Below are 15,160 nucleotides of genomic sequence, written 5' to 3'. Positions count from 1 at the left end.
CGACTTGTTGTCCTAATGAAGCCACCTAGAACATCTGCCAGGAACTCAGGATGCTTATCAAACCTTTACCCTAAAGTAACTCATGATTGCCTATCTACCTTTTGGATCCCAACCCTAAAAAACTCCTAATTGCTTAAGGACAAATATTTCCTAAATTGCATCAGACTCAGTCACAGTTCTCACAAGGCAACTTGAAGAAACTCATGGCCTTCTGTCTTTGTAAGCCCCCGAGTCTCTTTTCCCGGAACACTCTTTTGGAATTACCTGATTCTGTGTCTCCTGAATTGCAGTTCTTAAAACTCCAAATAAACTCTTTTCTTACTTGCAGCCTCCTGTGTTGTTTTTTGGTTGGCATTACGTGGTGTCAGAAGCAGGATACAGGATGCAGACCTGCATAAGCCCTTACCGACTCTAACACTGCCTTGGATTCAAGTCAGGTGCCTAGAAGACCCCGTTGAGCTTTTCATCTCCTTGGTGATCCCAGATCATGGTGGTGAGTCTTCCTGTACTTAAGCCACCTGCCTTGGTAGAAGTTCTAGTTTCAGCAAAGGGTGTCCTTTGTTGCTGACTTCTGTCCTCTAGGATTTTGTTTCTGGTTTTGTTTGAGTGGCCTCCACTATTTTAAAAATATTTTACTGAAGTATAGCTGATTACAATGCCGTGTTTATTTCTTGTGTACAACAAAGTGACTCAGTAATACATACATTCTTTTTCACTTTCCTTTCCATTGTGGTTTGTCTGAGGATATTCAATATAGTTCCCTGTGCTATACAGTAGTACCTCGTTTATATATCCTATATACAATAGATGGCCTCTGCTAATCACATATTCCCAGCCCTTCCCTCTCCTCCCCCTACTCCGCCCTGGCAATCTCAGGTCTATTCTATATATCTGTGAGTCTGTTGTTATTTTATAGTGGCCCCATTCCACAGACAGGGAAAGTGAGGCTCCAGAACCAGCAGGCAGCCTTGCTGCTGGGACGAGGCAGAGCAGAGACCTGAACCCCTAGGCAGAAGAGTCTCAGCTGGGTAGCTAGCTGTCTGCTGAAAACGCAGGTGCAGCCTCCAAGTGGGACCCACAGTAGGGATCCCAGCTACTTTGGGAAGAGCTCCCTGACTGGCCGGAGCCCCTTGGCTCCTGGAACTCTCTGCTGTCCCTGTAACCTCCCTGTGGGCCCCACCACCTCTCTGCAGGCTCTCGACTCACAGCTGCCCCCTTGGGGGCCTCCTTCCAGGCCCGGCCCTATCTGTCCTCTAAGAGCCCCCAAGGCAGCCCCGTCATTAGCCCCCTTTTGCACTGGGAAAACGTCATGAGTGAGACTAGAGGGGCATCTCTTGCTGTGAGCCTGGCGGAGGTGGGGTGCAGACGTCAATCCCAGGCTCACCCACTGTATCCCCCATCCCCTCTGACCTGGTTCCATCCCAAGAAACCTCTCCTCTTTGTTCCCTCGGGCCCCTCTCAGGGTCCCTCTCAGCCTCCCCTGGGGCCCTGTAGATTCTCTCCAGCTGCTGCTGGTCGCTGTGGTGATGTGCTCAGGTTGCCTAAACAAGGCCCCACGGTCTGGGAGTTTTAAGCACCAGATTACTTCCTCACATTTCTGGAGGGTCAAAGTGTGAGATCAAGGGGTTAACCCTGGTTTTTTTGGAGGCTTGCAAATGGCTGTCCTCCTCCTCTGTCCTTATGTGGTCTTTCCTCCCACATGGTCTGAGCATCTTCCCCAGGTGTCACCCCAAACACATGACTGACCCTTGCTGCCGCATGTGAGTCATCCCAAGGCTGTTGGTCTGCCTCCTCACGTCGCCTCGGGGTGTCTCCTGCAATCAGTGCCCCGCTATGTGAGTCATCCCAAGGCTGTTGGTCTGCCTCCTCGCGTCGCCTCGGGGTGTCTCCTCCAATCAGTGCCCCGCTACTCAGCTGTCACCCAGTGATCACTGTCACTGTTCTGGACCCTGGAAGAGAGGCTCAGGACTAAGAATGTCCACTGTAACCTTCACCAGTCCCTGTCCCCATGGCACTTCTCTCACCCCCCCAACTGGTGAATTTAGTTCTCACCACCTTCTAGGTAAAAAGCAAACCAGTGACTGACAATGAACATTCCTTAAGAACATTCCTATTCCCTCGTAGGGAACTAAAGTTGACCACCGTCCCTGAATGGACTAGATGAGGTCTGGCCCATCTTGTACATCTTGCACCTTTCACATACAATAGAATGACAGTGCCCCACACTGTCACACTGTCACTAGATACATGGAGGCAGGTCATATCTAGGACGTGAAATGTTTGTATCCAAGCTGTGTCATGGTGTGGTACCAAAACACAATCACACTGTTCGTGTTTCCAGATGGTCACATACAAATTATTTTATTCCACAGATACACACTTAAAAAGACAAGAGATTGAACTTCCCTGGTGGATCAGTGGTAAAGAATCTATCTGCCAATGCAGGAGACCCTGGTTTTACCCCTACTCCAAGAAATCCCACATGCTGAGGAGCAGTTAAGCCCATGTGCCGCAACTGCTGAACCCACACACCACAGCTACTGAAGCCAACATGCCCTAGAACCCAGGCTTCGCAATAAGAGAAGTACACTGCAGTGAAGAATAGCCCCGGTTTGGTGCAACTTGAGAAAAGTCCTCGCAGCAACGAAGACCCAGCCCAGCCAAAAATAAATAAATAAAAAACAAGAGATTTACTTCTTGTTGAAAATGGGGAATGAGATTTCCTTCCTCTCAGAACATTTACCTTAGAAAATTTGTAGGAACCGTCTCATCTTTTTAAAATGCATGTCTTTGAAGACTTCTAAGAAGGCCTTTTTTCAGCTGGTCTTTTTTTTTTTTTTTTTTTTCCCCAGTTTTAGGACTCAGATGTCTTTCTCAAGAACCTGGGACCTGTCTCCTCCCACTGCAGACAGGGAAATAGCTCACCAGTCAGTTCAGGTAGGAAGATAGGAGTCTCATCTTAGTGGATGCTGTGCTCCAACTTTAAAAACTACCTTCAGTTACAGAGATGAGAAGTCTGTGTTTCCTCTAGATAAAACCAGTGAACTACACAGTCACCCCATTACCAGGTGAAATTAGGACGCTGTGTGACAAACAGTATTGTCAGCTCCTCTTTCTTGAGGATTAGGGGAGTTAGATTTTTTTCCTGTCTTTACAATTTCCTAGTGGATTGCCTGTGATGCACTGTAATCCTTTAATACTTATTTTAACAATAAAATTTATTTTGTCTCTTTATTACCTTGTGGAAAAGATTTCTTGATTGGGAGAAATTTTGTTTTCATTTCCCTAACAGTCATCATCATGCACCTCTCCACAGGGATCAAACCTCATCACCCATCTCATCAGCATCTAGTGTACAGGATATATGGGGGAAGGGTGGTCAGTTCGACAGTATCAGAGACACATCTAGAATACGCCAAATTCAGATGAACTAATGACAACAAACTGTAAGAAACAAGAATTTTACAAGGTAACCCCATGTGTTAAGAGATCTGTGAGAGACAGCTAATGAACGCTTTTGAAATATATTTTGGATTCTGATTGCAACTAATCTGAGTTAAGAAACATTTTTGAGACAATTCAGCATTGATAAAATACTTATATTTTTATGATTATTGAGTTATAAAAATACCTTTTTAAAAAGGCAGTTCTCTGCGATCCATAAGTCTACGAGCAATAAATGCTGGAGAGGGTGTGGAGAAAAGGGAACTCTCTTACACTGTTGGTGGGAATGCAAACTAGTACAGCCACTATGGAGAACAGTGTGGAGATTCCTTAAAAAACTGGAAATAGAACTGCCTTATGATCCAGCAATCCCACTGCTGGGCATACACACTGAGGAAACCAGAAGGGAAAGAGACACGTGTACCCCAATGTTCATCGCAGCACTGTTTATAATAGCCAGGACATGGAAGCAATCTAGATGCCCATCAGCAGATGAATGGATAAGAAAGCTATGGTACATATACACAATGGAGTATTACTCAGCCATTAAAAAGAATACATTTGAATCAGTTCTAATGAGGTGGATGAAACTGGAGCCTATTATACAGAGTGAAGTAAGCCAGAAAGAAAAACACCAGTACAGTATACTAACATATATATATGGAATTTAGAAAGACGGGAACAATAACCCTGTACGAGACAGCAAAAGAGACACTGATGTATAGATCAGTCTTATGGACTCTGTGGGAGAGGGAGAGGGTGGGGAGATTTGGGAGAATGGCATTGAAACCTGTATAATATCATGTATGAAACGAGTCGCCAGTCCAGGTTCGATGCACGATACTGGATGCTTGGGGCTGGTGCACTGGGACGACCCAGAGGGAGGGTATGGGGAGGGAGGAGGGAGGAGGGTTCAGGATGGGGAACACAGGTATACCTGTGGCAGATTCATTTTGATATTTGGCAAAACTAATACAATATTGTAAAGTTTAAAAATAAAATAAAATTTAAAAAAATAAAATAGTTTATTAATAAATAAAAAAGTCAGTTCTGTAGAGATTATGCATTAAATGACGCTGTATGTGGAACTACTACTGGGCCCCCCTTATCTGCAGCAAGTAACATCCCAGGACCTCCAAGTGGATGCCTGAAACCAAGCCCTACATGTACTGTGTTTTCCCTTATACATATGTACCTGTGATAAAGATTAATTTTAACAATAACTGTAATAAAACTTAGTGAGGGACTTCCCTGGAACCCCTAGATCCCAATGCAGGGGTGCTGGGTTTGATCCCTGGTCAGGAAACTAGATCTCAAGTGCCGCAACTAAGACCCAGCACAGCCAAATAATTATGTATTTGTTAAGTGAATGTGGTCTCTCAAAATATATACTACTGTACGCACCTCTTCTGTGATGCTGTGAGATGATAGAATGCCTGTGTGGGTTACTAGACAAATGTATATTCATGTGGGAGAGATGAAGAGGGTGGTGAAAGATTGCTTATGCAGAAAGGCTTGCAATTTAAAACTCGTGAATTGTTTCATTTCTGGAATTTTCCATTTAATATTTTCAGACTTCTGTTGACCTTGGGTCTCTGAAACCCCTAAAAAGCAAGTTTGTGAATAGTTAAGAAACTGGCAAACTAGACTGCTGGTGTAGATGGGATAGATGAAATAAGAATGGCCATGAAGGCCTCCCTGGAGGCTCGGTGGTGAAGAATCCTGCTGTCAATGCAGAAGACACAGGTTCTAGTCTTGATCCAGAAGGATCCCACATGCCATGGAGCAAATAAGCCCACTTAAAAAAGCAAAGAATGGCCACAAAATGATGGATGATTGGTTCATCTAGCTTCATAATAGTCTCTTTTTTTGGTGTATATTTGAAAGTAGTCATAACAAAATATACAATATGTCATTGTATCATTAATTTTATATGCTGAGTAGGATAAATTTTAAAAAGCAGGAGGAAAATTGGTTTGGGGATTTTGAACATGCATCAATGCATCAAAAATTACTTATTAATAAGTGTGTGTAACTTGTCAATTATACCTATACATTCAACTTTTAAAATCAAATATTAAAACTTCCAACTCCTTAATCATATTAAGTTCTATTACTGTGTTCTTGAGGTTAATTGCAGCTACACTATCTCTAAGGTGGAAATAGAATATATTGTTGGGCTCCTGGTAACTCTCCAACTCCCATCAACAGTGAAATCACACTGCCAGTATTTTTTTTAATTGAAGTTTAGTTGATGTATATTATAGAAATTACAGGTGTATAGTAATTAACACTCTTAAGATTATACTTCATTTACTTATTACAAAATATATGCTGTATTTACCATGTACAATGTATCCTTCTAGCTTATTTTATGGGCTTATTTTATGGACTTTCCAGGCGGTGCTGTGGTAAAGAATCCATCTGCCAATGCAGGATTTGATCCCTGAGTCAAGAAGTTCCCCTGGAGTAGGAAATGGCAATCTGCTCCAGTATTCTTGCCTGGAAAATCCAATGGACAGGGGAGCCACAGAGTCGGACACAAACGGATGACCAAGCACACAGCTTTATTTTGTATTTAATAGTCTCTTCCTCTTTATCTGCTACCGCTAGTCTCTTCCCCCCTTTTCTTACCCCTCCTCCCTCTCCCCGCTGGTAACCACTAGTTTGTTCTCCATATCTGTGAATCTGCTTCTTCTTAAAACTTCATTCACTATCATTTGTTGTATTTTTTAGATCCCACGTATAAGTGGAATCATACAGTATTCGTCTTTCTCTAGTTGACTTGTTTCACTTAGCATAAACCCTCTGAGTTCATCCGTGTGGCTCTAAATGGCAAAATTTCATCGATTATTTTTATGGCTGAGTGGAACTCCATTTTCCTTGTGTGTGTGTGAATATATATCAGTTCATCTGTTGATGGACACTTTATCTTAGTAATTATAAATAAATGTTGCTATGAACATTGTGGTGCGTGTGTTTTTTCAATGTATACATGTTTTTTTCAAAGTGGTTTTTTTCTGTTTTTGCACATATACCCAGGAGTGGAATGCTGAGTCATATAGTAGCTCTAGTATTAGTTTTTGAGGAAGCTGCACGCTTTTTCCCTCAGGGTATGCACCTGTTTGCATTCCTAACAGCAGTGCACACAAGTCCCCTCTTCCCTACATCCTCTCCAGTGTTTGTTATTTGTGTTCTTCTGGATGGTAATCATTCTGACAGGCATGCATTTCCCTGATTAGTGATGTGAAGCATCTTTTCTTGTGCATGTTAACCATATGCATTGCCTTTGGGAAAAAAATGTGTATCCAATTCTCTGCCCATTTTTTATTTGGACTATTCCATTGACATTGAGTTATATGAGCTGTTTATGTTGGCTATTAACCCCTTATTTTGGTGGTTCAGATGATAAAGCTTCTGCTTGCAATGTGGGATACCTGGGTTCGATCCCTGGTTTGGGAAGATCCCTGGAGAAGGAAATGGCAGCCCACTCCAGTACTCTTGCCTGGAAAATTCCATGGATGGAGGAGCCTGGTAGGCTACAGTCCATGGGATCACAAAGAGTTGGACATGACTGAACGACTACTATATATATAACCCCTTAACAGTCACATCATTTGCATATATTTTTTCCATTCAGTCTTTTTTTTTTTTTCGCTTTCTTTGCTGTGCAGACGTTTTTTAATTAAGTCCGTTTGTTTTTACTTTTATTTCATTTGTTTTAGGGACAGATCCAAAAAATATCACGATGATTTATGTCAAAGAATGTTCTGCCTGTGTGTTCCTCTGGGAGTTTTATGGTTTCTGGTCTTACACTTAGGTCTTTAATGCATTTTGAGTTTATTTTTGTATATGGCCATAGAGAATGTCCTAATTTCATTCTTTTACATGTAGCTGTCCAGTTTTTGCTGCACCATTTATTGAAGAATTTCTCCATTGTATATTCTTGTTTCTTCTGTTGTAGATTAATTAATCATAAGTACATGGATTTATTTCTGGGTTCTCTATTCTGTGTCAAAATCAGGGAGTGTGTAACTTCAGATCTTTTTAGAATAAGGTAAAATTTAAGTCATAAGGAAGCACACTCATGTATTGTTTCCTTTTAAGGTTGATAGACATCATTGTATTTCATCAAAAGCAAGATTTCATCCCATTTTCAGAAGAATCATGATTATATGTACCACTGAAAAAATACACAGCCAACTAAATCATGTTACACATTCAATTAAAAACATGCTGATTTTGGAGATGTGAAAACAAATGTGTGTCTTAAAATTGACGAGATGTGATATATAAAACTGGGTTGGCCAGAATGGTCAGGAGTCAGCACTCAGGCAAGCAGAAGTGTATTCCAACAGGGCTTTCACACCGTGCCTGACACTCGTCACTGACCTGTTTGTTGTCTCTGTGCACCTGTTTTGTAGGCTGACTCCCTCCAAGGTGCTAGTTGGTGCGGTGTTAAGTCCATTTGTCTCAGCCAGAAATCTGAATATCATACGGGTTGCCTTCCCTCCTATAGCTGACTCCTGTTCCTTGATTCTGCCTCTTCAGTTCCTGTAGCTGCCTCTTCCAAATCGCTGAGAGTCACAACAATCCCACTGGAGCAGGCCTCCGCCACCTGTTACAGGCATGTCCCAGGAGTCTCCGGACAGGACTCTGTGTCCAGACTTTATGCTTCCACTTGATTCTCTCCACGACAGCCAGCTGAAACATGTTACTGCCGGGTGGGTGCCCGATTGTGCTCTTCACTGTCTGAGAATGATGGCCAGGCACTGGAGCCAGTTCCCTGAACTTACTTCAATCCAAGGCATGAATGCCACAGGCTCTTTCACACCTGCCAAACATTCTTCCCAGGTGGTGCTAGTGGTAAGGAACCCACCCGCCAACGCGGGAGACTTAAGAGGCGCGGGTTCAATCCCTGGGTCGGGAAGATCCCTGGAGGAGGAAATGGTAACCGACTCTAGTATTCTCGCCTGCAGAATCCCATGGACAGAGGAGCCTGGCAGGCTACAGTCTGTGGGTTCACAAAGAATCCACACAACTGAAGCAACTTAGCAAACAGGCTGAAGGCTTCATCACTACCAACTGCACAGAACACAAAACCCACAGACAAAATCAGGCCCACTCACCCGGCCAGAATCCTGGCTGTAGATCGTTAATCATTTGAGTGTAGCTGTTTGGTTTTTACCTCTTTATCTAATGTGAGTAAAATTTTCTTATCTGGTGTGTGTTTAGCCAATATTTTTTCTTCCCACTTGGTGGCTTAACTTTTGGCCTTCAGAAGGAGGTTTTTCACCCAAGAGGATTTTGACTTTATTTTTTTAAAATAAAGTGCATTTAACTGATTTTTCTTCTCATGTGTGAGGCCTTCTTATAACATGTGTTACAAATCAGAGCTCGTGCTCTATCTGAAAAGACCCATGGCCATGTCACTGTTTCTCTGTGGGATCCTCTCTAATTTTTTATATAGTTGTGCACATTTTAAAGTTGGCTGAGGCCAAGATGGAGTGCCTTTTGGTGTGAGTCCCGAACTGTGTTTAGATTGCTTTTCGGACACGTGTTTGCTCATTGCCCTATATTTATGGTGCCAGTCGTTGTTTAGTCACTAAGCCATGTCCTACTCACTGCGACCCCATGGACTGTAGCCCACCAGGTTCCTTAAGTCCATGGGATTTCCCAGGCAAGAATACTGAAGTGGGTTGCCATTTCCTTCTCGAGGGGATCTTCCTGACTCAGGGATAGAACCTATGTCAGCTGCATTGACAGGTGAATTCTCTACCACTGACCACCAGGGAAGTCCTGGGATATTGGCCTCGACATGTTTGAATTTCCAGAGGCTAGTGTGTTAAGCAGGACTGGCAGGAGAAACCTCAGCCTGCATTGCAGTGGGAGCGGGTGGGCCTGCATTCTCCCAGTTGGCCCGCGGAGGGCTACAACCTGCCTCTCTTCCCAAGGCGAGACCTGTGTCTTAGGCCCACAGGCTTGGTCCAGGGCACAGCTGACAGGCGTTAGGTTTCCTCACGACCAGGCAGTGCTTTGGTTTGGGAAGAATGCAGCCCTCTGTCCACTCAGAAGGTAGCTAGGTTTCCTCAGGACCTGCTGGGAGGGGACCCTGTGGGAGAAAAACTGAGGGAAAAGTGGGGGGATGCTGCCTGCTGGGGGCTGTCTGCAGGAGAAAGGGAGGAGGTCTGTCTGAAAGGAGCCAGCAGAGGAAAAGCTGAGCGAGGAAAATGCTGATCGAGTTCGTCTTGTGTGTGGTGTGGAAGGAGCTCCAAGGAGTTGAATTGGTGGGTGGATTTTTTTTACCACTGAGCCACAAAGCCTGGTATTCACTTTGAATGTAGGTGTTTGCTTTATGGTTCTTAGTACAATTTTAGTAAAACTTTCTCATCAGGTGTGTGGTGGGTAACTTTTTTACTTTTTTCCTCCCACTCTGCGGCTTAGCTCTTGGGCTTCAGAAGGTTTCTTACCCTGCAGGATTTGTGTGTGTGTGTTTAATAAATTGTGTTGTTTTGTTTCCCATGTGTGAGGGCTTTTGGTGATGTGTGGTGCCAATCAGAGCTCCTGATCGCCATGATGAGACACATGGCTGTGTCAGTGTTCCTCTGTGGGGTCATGTCTAATTTTTTCTGTAAGGCTGTAGATTTCACAATTGCCTGGGGACAGTCTGGATGCCTTTTGGTATGACCCCTGAAGTGTGTGCCTAGATTGGTTTGGGGGCATGATTTGCTGTACATTTTCAGTCATTGCCCTGTAGTTAGGTTGCAGAAGTCCTGGGATAGTGGTCGAGACTCGTGTATTTCCAGAGTGTTGTGCCTTCAGCAGGATGGGCAGGAGAGACCTCCGCCCGCTCTGCAGTGGGAGCGGGTGCGGCCTGCATTCTCCCAGTTGGCCCGTAGAGGGCGACAAGCTGCTTCTTCCCAGGGCGGGACCTGAGTGTTCAGGCCACAGGCTTGGTCCAGGGCGCAGCTGACAGGCATTCCACTTCAGTCGCTCAGTCGTGTCCGACTCTTTGCGACCCCATGAATCGCAGCACGCCAGGCCTCCCTGTCCATCCCCATCTCCCGGAGTCCACTCAAACTCACGTCCATCGAGTTGGTGATGCCATCCAGCCATCTCATCCTCTGTCGTCCCCTTCTCCTCCTGCCCCCAATCCCTCCCAGCATCAGAGTCTTTTCCAATGAGTCAACTCTTCGTATGACGTGGCCAAAGTACTGGAGTTTCAGCTTTAGCATCATTCCTTCCAAAGAACACCCAGGCTGATCTCCTTTAGAATGGACTGGTTGGATCTCCTTGCAGTCCAAGGGACTCTCAAGAGTCATCTCCAACACCACAATTCAAAAGCATCAATTCTTTGGCGTCCAACTCTCACATCCATACATGACTACTGGAAAAACCATAGCCTTGACTAGACGGACCTTTGTTGACAAAGTAATGTCTCTGCTTTTGAATATGCTATCTAGGTTGGTCATAACTTTTCTTCCAAGGAGTAAGCGTCTTTTAATTTCATGGCTACAGTCACCATCTGCAGTGATTTTGGAGCCCATAAACATAAAGTCAAAGCTAGTGGAGGTGATGGAATTCCAGTTGAGCTATTGCAAATCCTGAAAGATGATGCTGTGAAAGTGCTACATTCAATATGCCAGCAAATTTGGAGAATTCAGCAGTGGCCACAGGACTGGAAAAGGTCAGTTTTCATTCCAATCCCAAATAAAGGCAATGCCAAAGAATGCTCAAACTATCGCACAATTGCACTCATCTCACACGCTAGTAATGCTCAAAATTCTCCAAGCCAGGCTTCAGCAATACGTGAACCATGAACTTCCAGATGTTCAAGCTGGTTTTAGAAAAGGCAGACAAACCAGAGATCAAATTGCCAGCATCCGCTGGATCATGGAAAAAGCGAGAGAGTTCCAGAAAAACATCTATTTCTGCTTTATTGACTATGCCAAAGCCTTTGACTGTGTGGATCACAATAAACTGTGGAAACTTCTGAAAGAGATGGGAATACCAGACCCCCTGACCTGCCTCTTGAGAAATCTGTATGCAGGTCAGGGAGCAACAGTTAGAACTGGACATGGAACAACAGACTGGTTCCAAATAGGACAAGGAGTACGTCAAGGCTGTATATTGTCACCCTGCTTATTTAACTTCTATGTAGAGTACATCATGAGAAACGCTGGACTGGAAGAAACACAAGCTGGAATCAAGATTGCTGGGAGAAATATCAATAACCTCAGATATGCAGATGACACCACCCTTATGGCAGAAAGTGAAGAGGAACTCAAAAGCCTCTTGATGAGAGTGAAAGAGGAGAGTAAAAAGGTTGGCTTAAAGCTCAACATTCAGAAAACGAAGATCATGGCATCTGGTCCCACCACTTTATGGGAAATAGATGGGGAAACAGTGGAAACAGTGACAGGCATTAGGTCTCCTCAGAGCCAATGCTTTGGGGTCGGGAACATGCCAGACACTGTCTTCAGGGAGGGTAGTCATGTTTCCTGAGGACCTGCTGGGAAGGTTCCCCCTGGGAGAAAAAGCTGAGGAAAAAGTGGGGAGATGCTGCCAGCTGGGGGATGCCTGCAGGAGAAGGGAGGTCCGTCTAGGAGGACCCAGCAGAGGAAGAGCTGGGGGAGGAAAATTCTGACTTTGAATTCGTCTTGGGTGCGGTGTGGAAAGTGCCCTGCTTCATTTCGTTTCTTTTTTCAAGGGGGTTTTCTTCCGTTTTCCAGGTTTTTCCCTAGGGTGATGGTCCTCTCACTGCCATAGGTCCATGGAGCTTGGTCAGAAGTAACGTAACCACATATGTCTGTGTCTGTGTTGCTTTCTGGTTTCTCTAAACGTATCCTTTTTTTTTTTTTTTCCCCTCCTCTCATTTCAGCACACGAGTTTAGTTCCTCAAAGGCATGTGGGATCTCCCTGGACCAGAAATTGAACCCATGTCTCCTGTGTTGGCAGGTGGATTCTTTACCGCTGAGCCACCAGGGAAGCCCGGTACCCATTTTGAACGTAGGTTTTACTTTCTGGTTCTCAGTCTAATAGGAATGAAAATTCCTCATCAGGTGTGTGGTGGGGAATACTTTTTCCTCTCACTTCTGGATTAGCTCCTGAGATTTAAAAAGAGCTTTCTTGCCCCCGTGACCTAGGTCCTGTGGACGCACGCGGCGCCCCGCCCCCCGCACGGCCGGAGCAGCTGGGAGGGTCTCCGCCCCGGTCCGCGCCATCCAGCCCGGGCGGCGGCGAGGCCTTCGGTGGATGGTTCTCCTCGGCCGGCGACTCTGCGTGCTGCCGCGGTGGAGGGCCTGCGCTGGGCCTTCCCCTGCGGCACGTGGCTGCCCAGCCGCGCCGAATGGCTGCTAGCGGTGCGATCGATCCAGCCGGAGAAGGAACGCATCAGCCAGTTCGTCTTCGCCCGGGACCTAAGGCCGCCCTGGCTGGTCGTTTGATGATAAGGAAATTAGTTGCAGAGAAATTGAATATACCTTGGGGTAATATTCGTTTGCAAAGAACTGCAAAAGGAAAACCAGTTCTTGCAAAAGACTCATTGAATCCTTACCCCAATTTCAACTTTAACATCTCTCATCAAGGAGACTATGCTGTACTTGCTGCAGAATCTGAGCTACAAGTTGGAATTGATATAATGAAGACTAGTTTTCCAGGTCGTGGTTCAATTCCAGAATTTTTTCATATTATGAAAAGAAAGTTTACCAACGAAGAATGGGAAACAATCAGAAGCTTTAAGGATGAATGGACTCAGCTGGATACGTTTTATAGGAATTGGGCACTGAAAGAAAGCTTCATAAAAGCAATAGGTGTTGGATTAGGATTTGAATTGCAATGGCTTGAATTCGATATATCCCCGTTAAACCTGGGTATAGGCCAAGTTTATAAAGAAACACTTTTATTTTTGGATGGAGAAGAAGAAAAAGAATGGGCATTTGAGGAAAGCAAAAGAAATGAGCACCATTTTGTTGCAGTAGCTCTTAGGAAGGAGAAGGCAATGGCAACCCACTCCAGTACTCTTGCCTGGAAAATCCCAAGGGCAGAGGAGCCTGGTAGGCTGCAGTTCATGGGGTCGCGAAGAGTTGGACACGACTGAGCAACTTCCCTTTCACTTTTCACTTTCATGCACTGGAGAAGGAAATGGCAACCCACTCCAGTGTTCTTGCCTGGAGAATCCCAGGGACGGGGGAGCCTAGTGGGCTGCCGTCTATGGGGTCGCACAGAGTCGGACACGACTGAAGCGACTTAGCAGCAGCAGCAGCAGCTCTTAGTGAAAGGTTGTTGTTGAATCACGCGAAGACACTGGGGTTCTTGGCCCCCAGAGGAGAAGAATTCAATCCGGGGCCAGAGACGAGGCTTGATCGCTCAGAGCTTTTGTGTAATAAAGATTTATTAAAGTATAAAGGAGATAGAGAAAGCTTCTGACATAGGCATCAGAAGGGGGCAGAAAAAGTACCCACTTGCTAGTGTTAGCAATGAAATTATATACTCTCCAATGAATCCAAAGAATGTCAAGGTTGAAAAGACCTCACTAGACCTACTCCATAATTTACATTTTAAGATAGCAGAATTAGCCAGAAGGTTTAATCCAGAGACTGTCCTCAGGCAGGATACATTATTGTTATATAATCCTAAGGAATGTAGAGAAGGAAGAAAGTTTGTCCTTCCTTCCTCCTTGAGAATTCCAGGCCCGTCCCTTCTTTGGGTCCCCTAGACTCCTTATCAACCTGCCTAGGAAATGACTCTGTCATTAGGAAACCCAGTGGATCTAGACATCAGAATGTTACATCTCAAGATGGTTCTAAAGCAACCCAGAGGCAGTTTACTATTCTCACCTTTAATGATGTAATATCATCTGCAGTTCCTGTGACCCCCGAAGAGCCTTCATTTTGGGACTGTTTTTGCTTTACAGAAGAGATTTCAATAAGAAATGGTACTAACTCATGAAATGATTTTCTGAGTAACAAAGGGAAGTGAAAACTGTAGTCTTCTGTATTCACTAAAAAATAAATGCCTGAGAGTATCAAATTTTATGTCACAAAACATTTTTAAAAAGAAGAAACAACTTTTCCTATTAAAAGGCAGACTCCCAGATCAAGATAGGTGCTTAGAATACATGTTTGCCTCTTTTTCCTCCCCAAAATCACATTGGATTTGATTTTTAAAAAAATATAGAAATCGATGGTAGAGTCTTAAAGTGATAAAACGGAATACACAAAATAGAGAATGTTCAAATTCCTATTTTTCAGAGATCACTATTTTAGAGGTACCTATCCTTAAAACATGGAGTATCTTCCCAGATCTTTTTCTTGGCGAATGATTCCCTATTAATATACTTACTCTTTTTTTTTAATAGAACATACTATATTTAATTTTTCTCTGCAGCCATGAAATTAAAAGACGCTTACTCCTTGGAAGGAAAGTTATGACCAACCTAGATAGCATATTCAAAAGCAGAGACATTACTTTGCCAATAAAGGTTCGTCTAGTCAAGGCTATGGTTTTTCCTGTGGTCATGTATGGATGTGAGAGTTGGACTGTGAAGAAGGCTGAGCACCAAAGAATTGATGCTTTTGAACTGTGGTGTTGGAGAAGACTTCTGAGAGTCCCTTGGACTGCAAGGAGATCCAACCAGTCCATTCTGAAGGAGGTCAGCCCTGGGATTTCTTTGGAGGGAATGATGCTAAAGCTGAAACTCCAGTACTTTGGCCAC

The 15,160-nt window shown here is 44.3% G+C and overlaps 1 pseudogene; it reads left to right on the top strand.

Annotated features, from left to right (window-relative positions):
* The first annotated feature begins 12,699 nt into the window (after positions 1-12,699).
* On the top strand, positions 12,700-14,908 carry LOC138991704 (L-aminoadipate-semialdehyde dehydrogenase-phosphopantetheinyl transferase-like; annotated as a pseudogene).
* The last annotated feature ends 252 nt before the right edge of the window (positions 14,909-15,160 follow it).

Source organism: Bos mutus, chromosome 18 (assembly GCF_027580195.1).
Source record: "Bos mutus isolate GX-2022 chromosome 18, NWIPB_WYAK_1.1, whole genome shotgun sequence".
NCBI lineage: Eukaryota > Metazoa > Chordata > Mammalia > Artiodactyla > Bovidae > Bos > Bos mutus.
The sequence above is the reverse complement of the archived record's forward strand: the minus strand, read 5'-3'. Positions and strand labels throughout refer to the sequence as shown.